Below are 17,940 nucleotides of genomic sequence, written 5' to 3' on the forward strand. Positions count from 1 at the left end.
AATTCAAAGAAAAGTTGTTTGAACTAAGTTCATCATAACAATTTTGGACAAGAATATAGCATATTTGAAGATGCCAAAGGTTTTTTTTTTTTTTTTTCATGACCGGTGTTATCCGAATCAGTTTACGTGCACCTTAACTAATTTCCCAATATCCTGGAACTAAAAATCAAATAAGAGCTCCAATGACTATCACTATTAACAACCGAAAAAAAACTTGAATTTAAAACCTCTTAAATAATACACCCAAGAGTTCCCTATCAAACACTCGACCACCTAGAGGTAGTTGAAGATGCCACATTATCATTCACCAAGGCTACACTAGTTTAAGATTTTTTTTATTTATGCAAGAAATGGTGAGAGAAAATTCAGGATAAATAACAAGCTTTCCCTCAAAAGGATTTTGAGTTTCATTCCCCTCCCCACCCACAAAAGTTCCCTCTATAAATTAATAAATAGAAAGTTTCATTTTCTACAACCATCATGAGATAATAAAACCCTGTAATTCTTTTCTGAGTACAATAAACTATCACTGCTGAGCCTATTCTGATGATCTCAGAATTTCTGTTTTGCCATTTAAGGAGCAACAAGTGCAGAATAACAAATCCACCCAGAACAACAATCAAAATACCCAGAGAGTTTACGAGCAAAGCCTCAGTGGAATAACGAGCTATCACATGGTTGGTCTGAAGAATGTTGCTTTCTCTAAGATACCAGTCGTGGCAGTACGACAGCTAGGGCGTAGATGTAAACTCCCAAGAATACGTGCCATGGCAGCAGAGTAGCTCTACTATTTCTTGAGCCACCTGGGTACCAAAGGTTACAATCCAGCACCCCACTGTTCATAACAATTCAAAGTGATAGGTTACATGGATATAAATGTAAGAGAAATGATAAATACTCGAGGAAAATAGTATGAAAGTTATGAAAAGGAAACAGAAGAATGAAAGACCTGGATGCCGAATAAGAAAGGCAAGCTAGGCCCAACCATGAATGTAGGCTGTAGAATTGTCGATGCCCTTATCATTGTGGAATTTCAGAGCAGCCCAAACACCAATCAAGCTAAAAGAAGGCAAGAATTGTAGGGCAAGATGATAATTTTTTTAAGCTTTTTGTCCCTGGAACTGTCTTGTAAGCTAGCATGGCTGCATTAATCAATACCAAACTTTACAACCAAGATTCCTGTACCCCAGTGTTCGAAAATAGGACTTCATCCAATCACAAAGATCACATCCAGAAACATATAATAGTTCATGACTCTACACAGCTCATGCTCAGAGGCCTAGGCCAAAGACACGACCAGGAGAGTATTGTATAATTATTTAGTTCATGTCATAAACATTTAAATATGCACCAATTTTTCTGCTATATCAGTTGCAAGAGTAAATCAAAATGTCAGATAGAGAATGCCTATGATAGAATTGCATGTAAGAGATGAGTTGATAGAGAATCATACAACTCCATAACAAGCCTTAGATGGACAATATATCTCCATTTCAAGTAGACCCAATCAAGGACACAGATCCAGTAATGCTGCATCAACAGCCATGATGCTTGTGACAATGCAACAATCTTATTATTTCAGTGATCAAACTGGTAAGAAGGAAGCTCCTTTTTCTCCATACACCAGAATCACAATACTATGATACAAACTTGTTATATGATATGACACAGCCAGAAACACATAAGAGGTAGAAAGGCCAAATTTATGTAACATATTGAGCAGAATCTAGAAAGAGCTGGTTTCTCTCCTATTTGAAAGGTAAGCAAACTATTAAGAAATTTAGGAACATTTTCCGTCTGCTGAAATAAACTAAATATAAAATATCAACTAATTCCCTAGCACAGATGTAAATTCCAACCAGAACCAGAGCAAAAGTACTTCTACAAAGCTAAGAAATTTCCAACATAGAGATTACTAAAGATAGTGTTGGAAATGTTTCAGTGAAAAAAGCACATCAGAACAAAACCAAATTCTCAACAGTACCTAAAAACTAAGAAGCACATTAATTGCATCTCTCAAAAGCAAAAGAATCGATATTTACCTTCTCCATTCAAGAGCACAAGACTAATAACCATGAGAACAGGATGAACCTACAATACACCACAAGCAACAAACACTAAATTCACAAATTACAAAATTCAACAACAAAACAGCCAAAAAAACAACACACTACTACTACTACTACTACTACATACTACTACTTACTTGAAGATGAGATCCTTTGTTATCAAACGAGAGCTAGGCCTCCTCGGTAGTGAACGTTCCAGGGAGAACGAGAGCTGCGACAATGACTCCGAGTGCTCTGATTACGAGGAAGATCGGAAACCTAACCACAGGTACCGCCATTTGAGAAAAGGCAGAGAAATGGAGAAATCGATGCGTCTTTTAGCGAAGAGGATTAGGGATTTTATTACTGATTAATGGAAAGATAGAGTGAGAATCTGAGTATGAAATATTTGTGCAGAAGAAAGAAAAAGTTTCATCTTTCCAGTTTTAAATCAGAATATATTAATCTGTGTGCACGTATTGTTCATTGTCATGTTGACATTATTTTTCTTTTTTCTTTTTTTTCTTTTTTAATTTTTCACATTAAAATAAATTGGACCGTTTCCCAATTTTCCCCCTATTATATTCCTATCATATCCAAAATATACATTTGTTACTATTCTATTTTATTTAATTATTTTTAATCCCCTAAGTTTGTTAATTTAACTAAACACGAAAAAAATGTTTAAAAATTAACAAAACACCCCCATCAATTGTGGTTGTTCAAAAAAACCGGTTAGAACCAGAACCGACGGGTATCCTGGGTTTGGTTCCGGTTCCTACCCAAAACCAATCGTCAATGGGTAGTTCCGGTTCCAAATTTTTAGAACCGTTATTATACGGTTCCGTTCTGGTTCCTATAGTTCGAACCGGAACTAGGAACCAGGAACCGAGACTAATATAAAATAAAATTAAATATTAGGGGGGTTAATAAAAACTTTTGTAGAAAAAGTAATGTGAATACATTTATATTTATATTTCATAACATTTAAAGTAAGTTGGTTTGACTTTTGAGAATCTACCTTTACAAAGTAATGGAGTTTGTCATTTTGAATTTATAATTTATAATTTGTAATTTTATTTTTGTTAACAAGTGCTAGGTAGCGGGGTATTTGTAAGTTTTTAAGGGTTTTTTTACCATTTTAAAAACTTTTGGGGGGTCATTGTAATTTTATAGGGTACCCAGAATCGGAACCGAAACCGGAACCGTTGTTACAGGTTCTGGTTCTGGTTCCAAATTTCAAGGAATTGTCGGTTCTGATTCCTTCAAAAAGTGTAGGATACCCGAAACCGAACACCCCTACCATCAACCCACATTTACCAGATTCTGACCACTACAGCCACCCAAAAAAAAATTTAGAAATTAACAAAAACACTCCTACCAACCCACATTTGCCAGATTCTGGCCACCACTGCCTAAAGATGGTGGTGGCCAAAATTTGGTATAATGGCACACTACCAGCTAAATCTAGTCTATAGTGCATAGATCTATCCTTTTTCGGCCAGATCCACAGTGGATCTGATCGGAAAAGGCCAGATCTATGGCTAAGTATCTGGTCGTTGACGGTTAAATCTTTGACCGTAGCTAGTCGTCAACGACGGCCAAAGATATGGTCGTCGTTAACAACCAAACGCGGCCAGATTTAGCAGTCAATGGCCAGATCTAGCCGTAGATCTGGCCTTTTTCGGCAGGAAAAGGTCATATCGGCACACGACCGACCAAATCCAGTAGGTCGTGCGTCAATACAGCGACTCTGGCCCAGTATTTAATGAGTGGGTGGGGGTGTTTTTGTTAATTTTTAATGTTTTATTACATGAGTGTTTAGTAAATTAACAAACCTAGGGGATGTTTTTGTTAATTTTTAAATTCTACCTCATAATAACCACCCAATTTTACTTTTTTTAAAATATTATTCTAAAAAATATCGGAGTAATAATGAACCAAATGCACGATTTCTGCAAAATAACATTGAAGGGAGGTAAAAACTTGTTCTATTTGGAGAAAGTGTGGAATATCATTCTTCAATGTTTAATTCAGGGTGCATTTGGTTCATTATTCTGATACTTTTAGAATAGTATTTTGAAAAAAGTAAAGTTTGGTGATTATTTCGAGATAGGATTTGAAAATTAGTAAAAACAACCCCCTAGGTTTGTTAATTTACTAAATACTCATGTAATAAAACATTGAAAATTAACAAAAACACTATCACCCACCCATTAAATACTGGCAGTTGGTCACCACCGTCAAAGGATGGCCAGAGTCGCCATAGCGGCGCACGACTAGTGGATCTGGCCGGTCGTGCGTCGATATGGCCTTTTCTGGCTAGATCCATTGTGGATCTGGCCAGAAAAGGCCAAATCTACGGCTATATCTGACCATTAACGACTAGATCTAGCTATTAACGACCAAATTTGACCGCATTAGGTGGTCAATGACAACCAAAGATATGGGCCATCGTTGACGAGTAACTACGGCCAAAGATCTGACCAAAAAAGGCTAAATCAGCGCACTATAGGCCAAATCCAACTGGTAGTGTGCCATTATACCAGATTCCGGCCACCTTCCAGTGGTGGTGGTTGGAGTCTGGTAAATGTGGGTAGGTGAAAATGTTTTTGTCAATTTCTAAACATTTTTTAGAGATATTTAGTTAAATTAACAAACTTAAAAGGTTTAAAAATAATTGAATAAGATAAAATAATATTTTCTGAATAAGAAAACAAATATGTATTTTGAGTAGGATAAGGATAGGATAGGGAAATTTTTTTGAAACAAACGCATCCTCAATTATCAATACATTTTGCTCAAGCAATTGGAAAAAACATTCAACCCTACGTTCGATAAGAACTCTTAAGTGTATTATTTAAAGGATTCTGAGTTCGAGAGCCTTCCTCAATTGGTAGTTCCAGGTAAGAATCTTATTTGATTGTTAATAGAAAAACCAGGTAAAAATCTTATTTGATTGTTAATAGAAAAAATCTTATTTGATTCAGATTAATTTTCAAAATAATAACCCCAATAAAATAAACAAATACATATTCTTTTTTTTTTAAATCTAAATAGGATAACAGAAAAAAGATTCAAAAGAATAAAACAATCAGGGGCTAAATGGTCTTAAAATAATCCACAAACATATTTATTCAATTCAATCATAAGATTGATAATATGTTCATATATCCCTTTGTCTTGGGGGAATTTTGTTTATTATGAGCTCAATCCCAAAACCAGGAAACCTCAACACGAAATACAAACATAGCAAGCCCCATTACCACAAGTATCTCAGATCTTGGTGGGCAAACTTAACACATCTCAAATTAAAACCCTATTATTGGACTGGAAACGCCTGAGAGCTAACTAACTAGGAGGGGCGGTTCGACATGCCATACCCATACCCCCGACCTCGGGAAGCATAGCCATAGCCCCTTCCGTGATAAGAACCGCGTGATCGCCCACCACCTCGATAGGGTCCATGGCCACCTCGCCCACCATGATACCTATGGAAATCGCCAAATGTCTAACAAAAAGCAACAGATTTTGCGTGATGTGTATTAGAAATTCAGTGATTCAAACAATATGAGAACTAACGAACAAACTAGAAACTGCATAAAAAAAATCTTTTTAATTTGTTTACCATTGGATTTAGGGAATTTTAGTCATAAAATCATGGAACAAAAATTTGCTAATATTAAAGTTACATACTGAGATTACACAAGTCCAGTAACATTAATATGGGAAATAGAAGACAATACCTCAGTATCTCTTCTAACTTGTTCGGAGAACCTAGGCCTAGGCCTCCCATTACGCGACCCACCATCAAGAGCATCACATGATAAGGAATCAAAAAAGTCATCCTTAACATAACCAGGCTGCATAACAGAACAAGCAGGAGTGAAAAACAGCCATTAACCAAACAACAAACTACTCTTATTTTTTTGTTTGACAAAATTATGTGTATGTGAAAGAGAAAGAGAAATAAGGAGAGCAATTACCTTGTTCTCGTATTTTGAAGATCCGATATTGTCTTCATCTGGTAAATCATCCTCATCTTCTTGAGTTTTGTTACTTTTACCGAGATGGCCCCATACTTCATCCTTATTAAATTTCTCATTCATTGCTGTAAAATCAAAATCCTCGGTGAATCTGGTTGCAGAGCGTGAAATCTGCAATACCAGATGTTCAAAATGTCAAATGCCAAGTTCACTGTAACCTATGAGATGCATAAATAATGCAAAATCAAGAAGCAGATTGACTGACAATAATGAAGATCCTATAAAACAAAACAGAACTAATTTGTTAGAGAAAGATGGATTTGTTTTATGAAAGAGTAAATCCTCATTAAATTCTATATTGATAAATTAGGTTTTGAGTATAATAGAGCAATAGTAGAAGGCTACAGTCTTACAGACAACATACCAGACGCTAGTGCAACTGCAGGGCACTTTTGTAAACTTCCTATTATGCATGTTTTTCATTATGGGAAAACAAATCAGCTCATGTAAGATGCAGAATATTAAACTGGCTAATGTAAGCATCACTGACAAAATACAGCAACACAAAAGCAACAGATACCTCATTTCCTCTTCCTCTTCCACGTCCTCCCCTATAACCATAACCATGTTGATGGTACATCGGAGCTCCGCATGGCTAAATTGGAAAATGAACACAGCAACAACAATAGAAACTAAGTCAGCATACAAGTCATTTTCACTCCACTATCAGTCTAGCCAAACTAAAGCGCACAATCAAAGTGTCAGGAAGGAAAAAAGAAACAAACTAATGCCCAATCTTGTCACTTCGTCAGAAAGTGAAACTTCCAAATATAAGCGATGACTTGTAAATGAAACATGTAACAAAATTAGGTCAATCCACAACAATTTTACATTGTTTGACAGCCTCCCAAAATTCAGTCAGACATACATTTTTTGGCAGTTCTATTAACAATTTGGTGCATCAGAAAAGTGAGGACATGGCACTCAGGTCTACCCATGTCCAACATTCGTATGTATAATTATAGGACAATAAATCCTAGCTTGTAGGAAAACTTCCATCTCTCCCTCAATTACAGAGAATTTGCTATCTATACATAATTTTTCTCATTTGTGCTGCCTGATTAATACATGATAGCCAATAAATGCAAGACATAGTCAATGATGATCACCAATATAGAGTCAATAATGATCATCTAACCATATACTTGGGACTTGAAATAGTTGATTAAAGAAAGCAATAGTTTCATGAGTGGTTACAATAGAGAAGTTTGATTTCATATATTATGACATGGTAATGTAATCTGTGCAGATTGTTCATTATTTATTCCAAATTCTATCCCCCCATCTCAAAACCAGCAGCCAAAATTCTCAAAGTACAAGTAGCAATTTCCAGAAACAAATCAGACACCAGTGATTTCATATGAAGGAAAAAATACCAAAAAGAATTTCATCAATAAAGACCCAGCCCACTCTCCTCCGTAGACTATGCAACTGAGTGGAAAAGGAAACAGGAGAAAGAATGTTGAAACAATAAGGGCCCATTCAATAATATTTTTTTGTTTCTGATTTCAGAAATGAATTCATTAAGACTTAATTCCATATTATTAGGAAACAGAAAAAAAAAGGGTGAGATGCTAGTGGAATACCTTACGATCAGGTGGTGAAGGTAGAGGCAATATTGGTTCCTGAGATTCTGCTACTGATGTTACCACTGGTGGCGGTGTTTCTGATGATGATAGATGCACTACCTCAACATCCTTCTGAGCTGTTTGGGAAGACTGGGATGAACATACTGTGGGCAGTCCAGGCTGCAAAAGCTGGTCAGGGGTTACCAAAGAAGGCATTATCCCATCATTCAAGATAGAACTCGATGTCCCCACAATGGAAGAGGCAGATTCCGACATGCTTTGAAATGGCATAATGGGACCAGGGACTGGTTTAGGTTCAGAAACTGGTGGTGGTGCAATTGCAGTGTTATCTAAGCCAGCAATTAATGGAGGTACCAAAGGCAAGCTATTACTTGGAGCTGCAGTAGGAAGAGTCTGAGTAGAAGCCTTATCAGGAATCAGATTCATTGATGAGTCAGAAACTGTGACAGAAGATTGTGCAGGAAGCATTGGAGAGAGCAAATTCAAGGTGCCTGTGCTAAAAGGTGGCAGCAATGGAGGGCGTTGTTCTGACAACTGAGAAGCTGATAAGTTGGAAGCTCCTGTAGGGAGTGATGCATTCATGGCTGGATATTGCATAGATTGCTGCATCGAAGGCAGCATTGACAATCCAGGAGGTGGTTGAAGCAAAGGTTGCTGCTGGGCCTGAAGCCCATTTGAGGACCCATAGAATCCTTGCCAATACATTGGCATGGCCTAGCTTCATCAACAGGCCATGATGCTTGTGACAATGCAACAATCTTATTATTCAGTGATCAAACTGGTAAGGAGGAAGCTCCTTTTTCTCCATAGACCAGAATCACAATACTATGATACAAACTTGTTATATGATATGACAACAGCCAGAAACCATAACTCATGAGGTAGAAGGCCAAATTTATGTAACCTATTGAGCAGAATCTAGAAAGAGCGGTTTTTCTCCTCCTTTTTAAAGGCAAAGCAAACTATGTAAGAAATTTAGGAACATTTTCCATCTGCTGAAATAAACTAAATATAAAATATCAACTAATTCCCTACACAGATGTAAATTCCAACCAAAACCAGAGCAAAAGTACTTCTACAAAGCTAAGAAATTTCCAACATAGAGATTACTAAGATATGTTGGAAATGTTTCGTGAAAAAAGCACATCAGAACAAACCAAATTCTCAACAGTACCTAAAACTAAGAAGCACATATTAATTGCATCCTCAAAAGCAAAAGAATCGATATTTACCTTCTCCATTCAAGAGCACAGACTAATAACCATGAGAACAGGATGAACCTACAATACACCACAAAGCAACAAACAATAAATTCACAACATACAAAATTCAACAACAAAACAGCCAAAAAAACAACAACTACTACTACTACTACTTACATTGAAGATGAGATCCTTGTTATCAGAAACGAGAGCTAGGCCTCCTCGGTAGTGAACGTTCCAGGAGAGAACGAGAGCTGCGACATGACTCCGAGTGCTCTGATTACGAGGAAATCGGAAACCTAACCACAGTACCGCCATTTGAGAAAAGGCAGAGAATGGAGAAATCGATGCCTCTTTTAGCGAAGAGGATTAGGGATTTTATTACAGATTAATGAAGATAGAGTGAGAATCTGAGTATGAAATCTTTGTGCAGTGAAGAAAAGAAAAGAAGTTTCATCTTTCCAAGTTTAAAATCAGAATAATATTAATCTGTGCACGTATTGTTCATGTCATGTTGACATTATTTTTATTTTATTTCTTTTTTTTTAATTTTTCACATTAAAATAAATTGGACTGGGTGCGTTGTTTCCAATTTTTCCCTTCTTATATTCTATCCTATCCAAAATATACATTTGTTACTTTCATTTTATTCATTATTTTTAAACTTCCTAAATTTGTTAATTTAACTAACACAAAAAAAAAGTTTAAAAATTAACAAAAATACCCCCATCAACCCACATTTTCCAGATTCTGACCACCACAGTCACCCAAAAAAAAAGTTTAGAAATTAACAAAAACACTCTCACCAACCCACATTTTCCAGATTCTGGCCACCACCGTCTAAAGGTGGTGGTGGTCAAAATCTTATAATGGCACACTACGCGCTAAATCTAGTCAGTAGTACGTCATCTATCATTTTTCGGTCAGATCCACCGTGGACTGACCGAAAAAGGCCAGATCTATGGCTAAGTATATATGGCCGTAGCTAATCGTCAACGACGGCCAAAGATATGGTCGTCGTTAACAACCAAACGCGGCTCTGGCCTTTTTCGACCGAAAAAGGTCATATTGGCACACGATCGACCAGATCCAGTAGGTCTGGCATCAATACAGCGACTCTAGTCCATATTTAATGGTGGGTGGGGTGTTTTTGTTAATTTGTAATGTTTATTACATGAGTGTTTAGTAAATTACAAACCTATGGGGTGTTTTTTTTTGTAATTTTAAATCCTCCCTCATATAACCACTCAATTTTACTTTTTTCAAATATATTCTAAAAAATATCGGAATAATAAGAACCAAACGCACAATTTCTGCAAAATAACATTGAAGGGAGGAAAAATGTGTTGTTTGGGAAAAGTGTGATATCATTCTTCAGTGTTCAATTCAGGGTAAGTTTGGTTCATTATTCTGATACTTTTAAAATAGTATTTTAAAAAAAGTAAGTTTGGTGATTATTTCGAGGTGGTTTGAAAATTAGTAAAACACTCCCTAGGTTTGTTAATTTACTAAACACTCGTATAATAAACATGAAAATTAACAAAAACACCACCACCCCCCTATAAATACTGGCAGTCGTCACCACCATGGGAGGGTGGCTAGAGTCGTCATATCGGCACACACTGGTGAATCTGACCGGTCATGCGTCGATATGCCTTTTTTGGCCAGATCCCAATTTAGAGGTGGCTAGAGTCTCATATCGCACACGACTGGTGGATCTGGCCGGTCGTGCGTCGATATGGCCTTTTTTGGCCAGATCCATTGTGGATCTGGCAAGAAAAGGCCAGATCTACGCTATATCTGGCCATTACGGCTAGATCTAGCTATTAACGACCAAATCTGGCCGTATTAGGTCGTCAATGACAACCAAAGATATGGGTCATCGTGACGACTAACTACGGCCAAAGATTTGACCGAAAAAGGCTAGATCAGCGCACTATAGGCCAAATCCAACCGGTAGTGTACCATTATACCAGATTCCGCCACCTTCCAACGTTGATGGTCGGAATCTGATAAATGTGGGTAGGTGAAGGTGTTTTGCATGTTTTGAAAACCGATCGAACTGACTCGGTCAAACGGCCGGTTTTTGATTCGAACGGTCGGACCAGTCGGACCGATTGGTCCGCCCGTGTACGCCAGCATGATATCATGCTGATATCAGTATACTGAAATAACAAAAACGCAAAAATGGCAAAAAAAATTCAGATTCTCCACCTAATTAAGTTTAAAAACCATCAAACCAAGATGAAAAACAGAAAAAGTGATAGACTGGAGAGTGGAGGAGATCGCGAATGTTACTGCAAACCAGATGAAAAAGTGATAGACTGAGAGTGAGGAGATCGCGAATGGCAGACTAGCAGTAGCAATCCAAGATGAAAAACTGAGAAGGGGCAAGACCGCAAGAGTGCAAGACGACTCTGTATCTGATCTGTAGCTCAAAACTCAAAGCAAAAGCAAATTGAAAAATGAAAATTAAATTTGTTAAAGTCTGACACTTTGACTTTGTGGAGTTTGTGTGTGCGGCTGTGAGCAACTGACCATTGAGCACTGTAGTTTATTTTTTAAATTTTTTTTTCTCATTTCATGTGTTAAACCGATGGGGGGTGTGGATCGGAAATGTGTTAAATACCGGTTGGACCGTCAGTTTGCTACAGTGAAATGGTCCAACCGCGGTTTGAAACGGTTTGACCGTAAATCCCGGTTATTTGCTTTCTTTAAACCGGAAATGCAAGCGAGTGGCATTGGACCGGTTCGACCGCCCGGTCCGGTCCGGTTTTCAGAACCTTGTGTTTTTGTCAATTTCTAAACTTTTTTTAAGGATATTTAGTTAAATTAACAAACCTAAAGTTTAAAAATAATTGAATAAGATAGATAATATTTTCTGAATAAGAAAACAAATATGTATTTTGGGTAGGATAAAGATGGATAGGGAAATTTTTTTGAAACAAACGCATCCTCAATTATCAATACCTTTTGCTCAAGCAATTGAAAAAAATATTCACCCCTACATTCGTAAGAACTCTTATGTATATTTAAAATTCTGAGTTCTAGTCTGTTAGGGCCAAAAATCGTCTTTGGGCTTGACGGGGCTCATAACAAATAAACATGTCACGGCCCAAGGCCTCAACCCAATCCCGATTGGGCCCACGCTTAAATCACCTTGCGACCTCCCCACTCTATAAGTTGGGCTATCCTATAAGTTAAGCTAAACTGGTTTTTAGCCCTTACCTGCAACAGAGTATAAATAGGAAATCAGAATCTCATTCTATTTCCTCTTCTACTAAGATTTCAAATCTCACCAAACTATTAAACTTGATCTGATAAGTTCAAGAAATCATATCTCTTTCATGATAGGATTATCTCCCAAAATAGGACTTAGTGTCCTACTAGATTCCAACTCTTATTAAACTATTAAACTTAATCTGATAAGGTTAAGAATCATATCTCTTTTATGATAGGGATTATCTCCCAAAAGAGGACTCAATGTCCTACTAGGATTTCAACCCCTTAGGTTCACTATAAAAACAGAGGCTGTGCCCTCTCATTAAGCAGGCAATCTCTCACAGTCATCTCCACCACTCAAAACCATCTATTTGCTCCTAAGTTCTTGCTCCCAAAACCCGACGCCTCCGCCGTAGTCCTAGCCTCCGCAAAGACTCCTGGTAATTCTTTTTCTCCTTAATTCTTATTAAATCTCTTTCAGCCTTGCTGACTTGAGCGTCGGAGTGCCTACGGCAAACACCACCTCGTGTTTTTCCGAAGCTTCACGCTTGCCCTTTCATGTGTGTAGGTCTAACGGATTGTCAGTGACCTCAACCTCACGGGATCACACCCTATTTTCATGACGGTAGATTTTTTGCATCTACAGTTTGGCGCCCCCCGTGGGGACCTGATAATCATCTGCTAACGATAACTTGCAACATCAGAGGAGGCATGTAACTCCCTTCGACTGCCATCGCTAATCAGAAAATTTTATATCACGATAAGAAAATTTTTCTTTACTTTTCTCCATTTGTTTTATCTATTCACCATGTGATATGATCCCTTGAAGCATCAAACAACATCCCCCATATTCTAATTTGTTCCATGCATCAGTTGGAATATTTCTCACTTCTCGTAGTGTTTAATTTCTTTTTGGAGGGTATTCCGTGGTCTAAAAACCCTTACATCTCATGGGCATGTTTTTGTGCATTTAAAAACCCATCTTCCTCTCCTTCACTAGACTCGAAATTCTCCACCACAACAAATGGTTCAGAACGTTAACGTCCCTTCGTGCCAAATTACTAAAATCCCAAAACCTTGAATCAAACTCCCTTAGTCCATGGCAGCTGGTAAGAATATCACTGACTAGTTTTGACTTCTTGTCGTCAATGCCAAGATACACTCAGCTCGTTCGAAGCAAGTCAAACCGAGAATAAATGCCCAACTATACTGACTCCCCTTCAATCACCAAATCCCATTCCCTTTCCAAATCCTCTTTCGAAACCACAAAAGCCAACCACTTCCAAATACTACGGTTCTTCAAAAATTGCTCATCCTGTTGTCTATCCAGCATTCGTAAAAAAAAAACTACTCAAAAGCATGTCAAAGCCATCTTCAGCAAACTCAAAACCCTATTTAAGACAACCAAAATTTTCTTCTTCAAAAGTCGACAAAATCACCTCAAATTCATCCAGAGTAGCCTAGAGGGTTTTAAGAACACAAAGAGAATAAAGAAAAACAAACAGGAGAAATCATTGTGGAATCTCTGGAGAAATCGCCCACACCTTCAGCTAGAAAGAGTAAAACTTAAAAGAGATAATAAAAAATAATAAGAAGTTACAGGTTTTGAATGAATGTCATTGTCAAAGCATTATGGCATTTAATGCACCTTGTTAAAAACGCCATGCGGCGAAATTTTGGAAAGGTGATTCTTTCTCATTATTTTTCCCGCCTGCACAATGAGCCCATATTCCATATTTGTGCTCACATGCTTTGATCGAGTTTTATTTGGAATTCTTTGAAATCTAATTCGCTTGGCAAATGCACAATGGCTTCACTCAGATCGGTCCGCCGAGCGGGCAACACGTTAATATTCGTCTCAATTGGCCCTGCACTCCCACTCAGTTCTGTCTCCATGCGACTTTGATCACACTACAACAAGAACTCTCTCCACTCGCTCACCAACCGAGTGGGAGAAATTAAAAATCGAAAGTGATTCCCCTATCAACTTCATTTGACTCAACAGTCAGCACGCCTTCCCACACGATATAGTGGGCCAGCCGAGTAGATTCTAAGCTACCTCAGAACAAGGATATAATCCCTCAAATTATTTATACAAGTCCATAACTCATTCGCACATACTCAATCACCCCATGTGCAAAAGTACGCCCAGTAACAATTATAAAAAGTCGTCACTCCCTCCGGCTGGGACTACTACTCTACCTCTCTCTGGAACATCTTCATTCAGGGTTGGGTTATTTCTTCTTCTTGCTGTGTGAGCTTGCCAAGTGGGTCTGTCCAACTCACCCTCATACAACTCTTGCTCGAGTACGACTATTCGATGCATCTAAAGACCCACTCACCTATAGACTAATGTACTTTCGTATCACCTCCTCAAAGTCAAATCAAATATTCCACTCGGTTCAGAAAGCATGGGTGGCAACACTTGAAGGGGAAGGTATGTGTCATTATCTCCTTTTAACTACCACTCTATTTGGTTAAATATTTCTTTATTCACCCCATTACTAAATCACATGCAGCCTAGTTTTTCCATTTAGCTCACTCTTCTTCAATCCATAACACGTGCACATCATGCATATTGACTCTCAATTTGGCTCTTTGCTTAAAACATGCATGCCATGCAAGTCACTGCTCCAGCTTCATCAAAAGGTTTCAACTACAAGTCGTCACCGACTTGACCGCAAGCTCCATACAAGCTCTACTTGGCTACACTTTAAATCGGTCTGCCCGATAACAGGACCCTTCAAATCGTCTGCCTGATAACAAACGGACACCTTCAAATCGGCCTGCCCGATAAACGTACATACACTTTCAAATCGCCCTGCCCGATAAACGTACGGACACCTTCAAATCGGCCGGCCGATAAACTATGACACCTTCAAATCGGTCTGCCCGTAAACGTACGGACACCTTCAAATCGGCCTGCCCGATAAACGTACATACACCTTCAAATCGGCTTGCCCGATAAATGTACGGACACCTTCAAATCGCCGACTCGATAAACGTACGGACACCTTCAAATCGGCCGACCCGATAAACGTACGGACACCTTCAAATCGGCCTGGCCGATAAACGTACGGACACACTTCAAATCGGCCTCCCGTAAACTACGGACACCTTCAAATCGGCCACGCCAATAAACGTACGGACACCTTCAAATCGACCTGTCCGATAAACGTACAGACACCTTCAAATCGGCCTGCCCGATAAACATACGGACACCTTCAAATCGGCCACGCTGATAAACGTACGGACACCTTCAAATCGACCTGCCCGATAAACGTATGGACACCTTCAAATCGCCTACCCATAAACGTACGGACACCTTCAAATCAGCCACGCCGATAAACGTACGGACACCTTCAAATCAGCCTGCCTGATAAACGTACGTACACCTTCAATCGGCCTTGCCCGATCCACAATTTACACTTTCAGATCGACCCTGCTCGATCCACATTTAACCTTCGGATCGACCCTACTCGATCAACGTATTACACCTTCGGATTGACCCTGCTCGATCCACAGATTTACACCTTCGGATCGACCCTGCTCGATCCACGGATTTGCACCTTCGATTGCCCTGCCTGGTCCATAAAGCTACACATTCAGTCAGCCAGACTAGTTGAAGGGTTCTTGCACCTCAAATCGACAAGTCATTGACCCAATCCACAACGATCCATCCGACCTAACGAGCTGCTATCACTAACGCTCAGTCTGCACTCATCGATTTAATCTACTCTCTAAGCTAAAACTCTTTAACTTAGAGAGTGGGTGGCTAACTGTTAGGGCCAAAAATCATCTTGGGCTTGACCGCGCATAACGAAATAAACATGTCACAACCCAAGGCCTCAACCCAATCCCGATTGGGCCCACGCTTAAAACCCCTTACGACCTATCCACTCTATGAGTTGGGCTATCCTATAAGTTAAGCTAAACTGGGTTTCAGCCCATTAGCCTGCAACAGAGTATAAATAGAAATCAGAATCTCATTCTATTTCCTTTTCTACAAGATTTCAAATCTCACTCAAACTATTAAACTGATCTGATAAGGTCAAGAATCATATCTCTTTCATGATAGGATTATCTCCCAAATATGGACTTGTGTCCTACTAAATTCCAACTCTTATTTAAACTTAAACTTAATCTGATAAGTCAAGAAATCATACTCTTTCATGATAGGGATTATCTCCCAAAATAGGACTTAGTGTCCTACTAAGTTCCAACTCTTATTTAAACATTAAACTTAATCTGATAAGTCAAGAAAATCATATCTCTTTCATGATAGGATTATCTCCCAAAATATGACTTAGTGTCCTACTAAGATTCCAACTCTTATTAAAACTATTAAACTTAATCTTAAGTTAAGAATCATTCTCTATAGCGATAGGGATTATCTCCCAAAAGAGGACGCAATGTCCTACTAGGATCCCACCCCTTAGGTTCACTATAAAAACAGAGGCTTGCCCTCTCATTAAGCAGCAATCTCTCACAGTCAATCTACACCACTCAAAACCATCTATTTGCTCATAATTTCTTGCTCCCAAGAACCGACGCCTCCGCCGTAGTCCTACCTCCGACAAGACTCCTGGTAATTCTTTTTCCTCCTTAATTCTTATTAAATCTCTTTCAGTCTTGCTGACTTGACGTCGAGTGCCTACGACAAACCCACCTCAGTGTTTTCCGGAAGCTTCACGCTTGCCCTTTCATGTGTCAGGTCTAACGAATTGTCAGTAACCTCAACCTCACGGGATCACACCCTATTTTCATGACGGTAGATTTTTTGCATCTACAGAGTCCTTCCTCAATTAGTAGTTCCAGGTAAGAATCTTATTTGATTGTTAATAGAAACTTTTGATTCAATTAATTTTCAGAATAATACTCCCAATAAAATAAACAAATACATATTCTTTTTTTTTTAATCTAAATGGGATAACAGAAAAAAGATTCAAAGAATGAACAATCAGGGGCTAAATGGTCTTAAAATAATCCACAAACTATTATTATTCAATTCAATCATAAGAGAGATAATATGTTCATATATCCCTTTGTCTTGGGGAATTTTGTTTATTATGAGCTCAATCCCAAACCAGGAAACCTCAACACGAAATACAAACATAGCAAGCCCCATTACCACAAGTATCTCAGATCTTGGTGGGCAAACTTAACACATCTCAATTAAAACCCTATTATGGGACTGGAACGCCTGAAGCTACTAACTAGGAGGGGCGGTTCGACATGCCATACCCATACCCCCGACCTCGGAAGCATAGCCATAGCCCTTCCGTGATAAGAACCGCGTGGATCGCCCACCACCTCGATAGGGTCCTGGCCACCTCGCCCACCATGATACCTATGGAAATCGCCAAATGTCTAACAAAGCAACAGATTTTGCGTGATGTGTATAGAAATTCATTGATTCAAACAATATGAGAACTAACGAACAAACTAAAACTGCATAAAAAAAATCTTTTTAATTTGTTTACCATTGGCTTTAGAATTTTAGTCATAAAATCATGGAACAAATTTTGCTAATATTAAAGTTACATACTGAGATTACACAGTCCAGTACATTAATATGGGAAATAGAAGACATACCTCAGTATCTCTTCTAACTTGTTCGGAGAACCTAGGCCTAGGCCTCCCATTACGCACCCACCATCACAGCATCACATGATAAGAATCAAAAAAGTCATCCTATTACTTTGAGAAGAAAGTTGATAGGGAGGAATTTGGAGAGAATAATAATTAAAAGATAGATGGAGAGTAGATTGATAGAAGCTGGTTATATAGAGTTACAAGTATCAGGTTTCCATCTGTAATACTCTATTACCAT

General features: G+C 38.4%; 1 pseudogene; it reads right to left on the bottom strand.

Annotated features, from left to right (window-relative positions):
* Positions 1–407: 407 nt before the first annotated feature.
* LOC116137740 lies at positions 408–17,752 on the bottom strand (annotated as a pseudogene).
* Between the last annotated feature and the right edge of the window lie 188 nt (positions 17,753–17,940).

This window comes from Pistacia vera, unplaced genomic scaffold (assembly GCF_008641045.1).
Source record: "Pistacia vera cultivar Batoury unplaced genomic scaffold, PisVer_v2 Contig333, whole genome shotgun sequence".
NCBI lineage: Eukaryota > Viridiplantae > Streptophyta > Magnoliopsida > Sapindales > Anacardiaceae > Pistacia > Pistacia vera.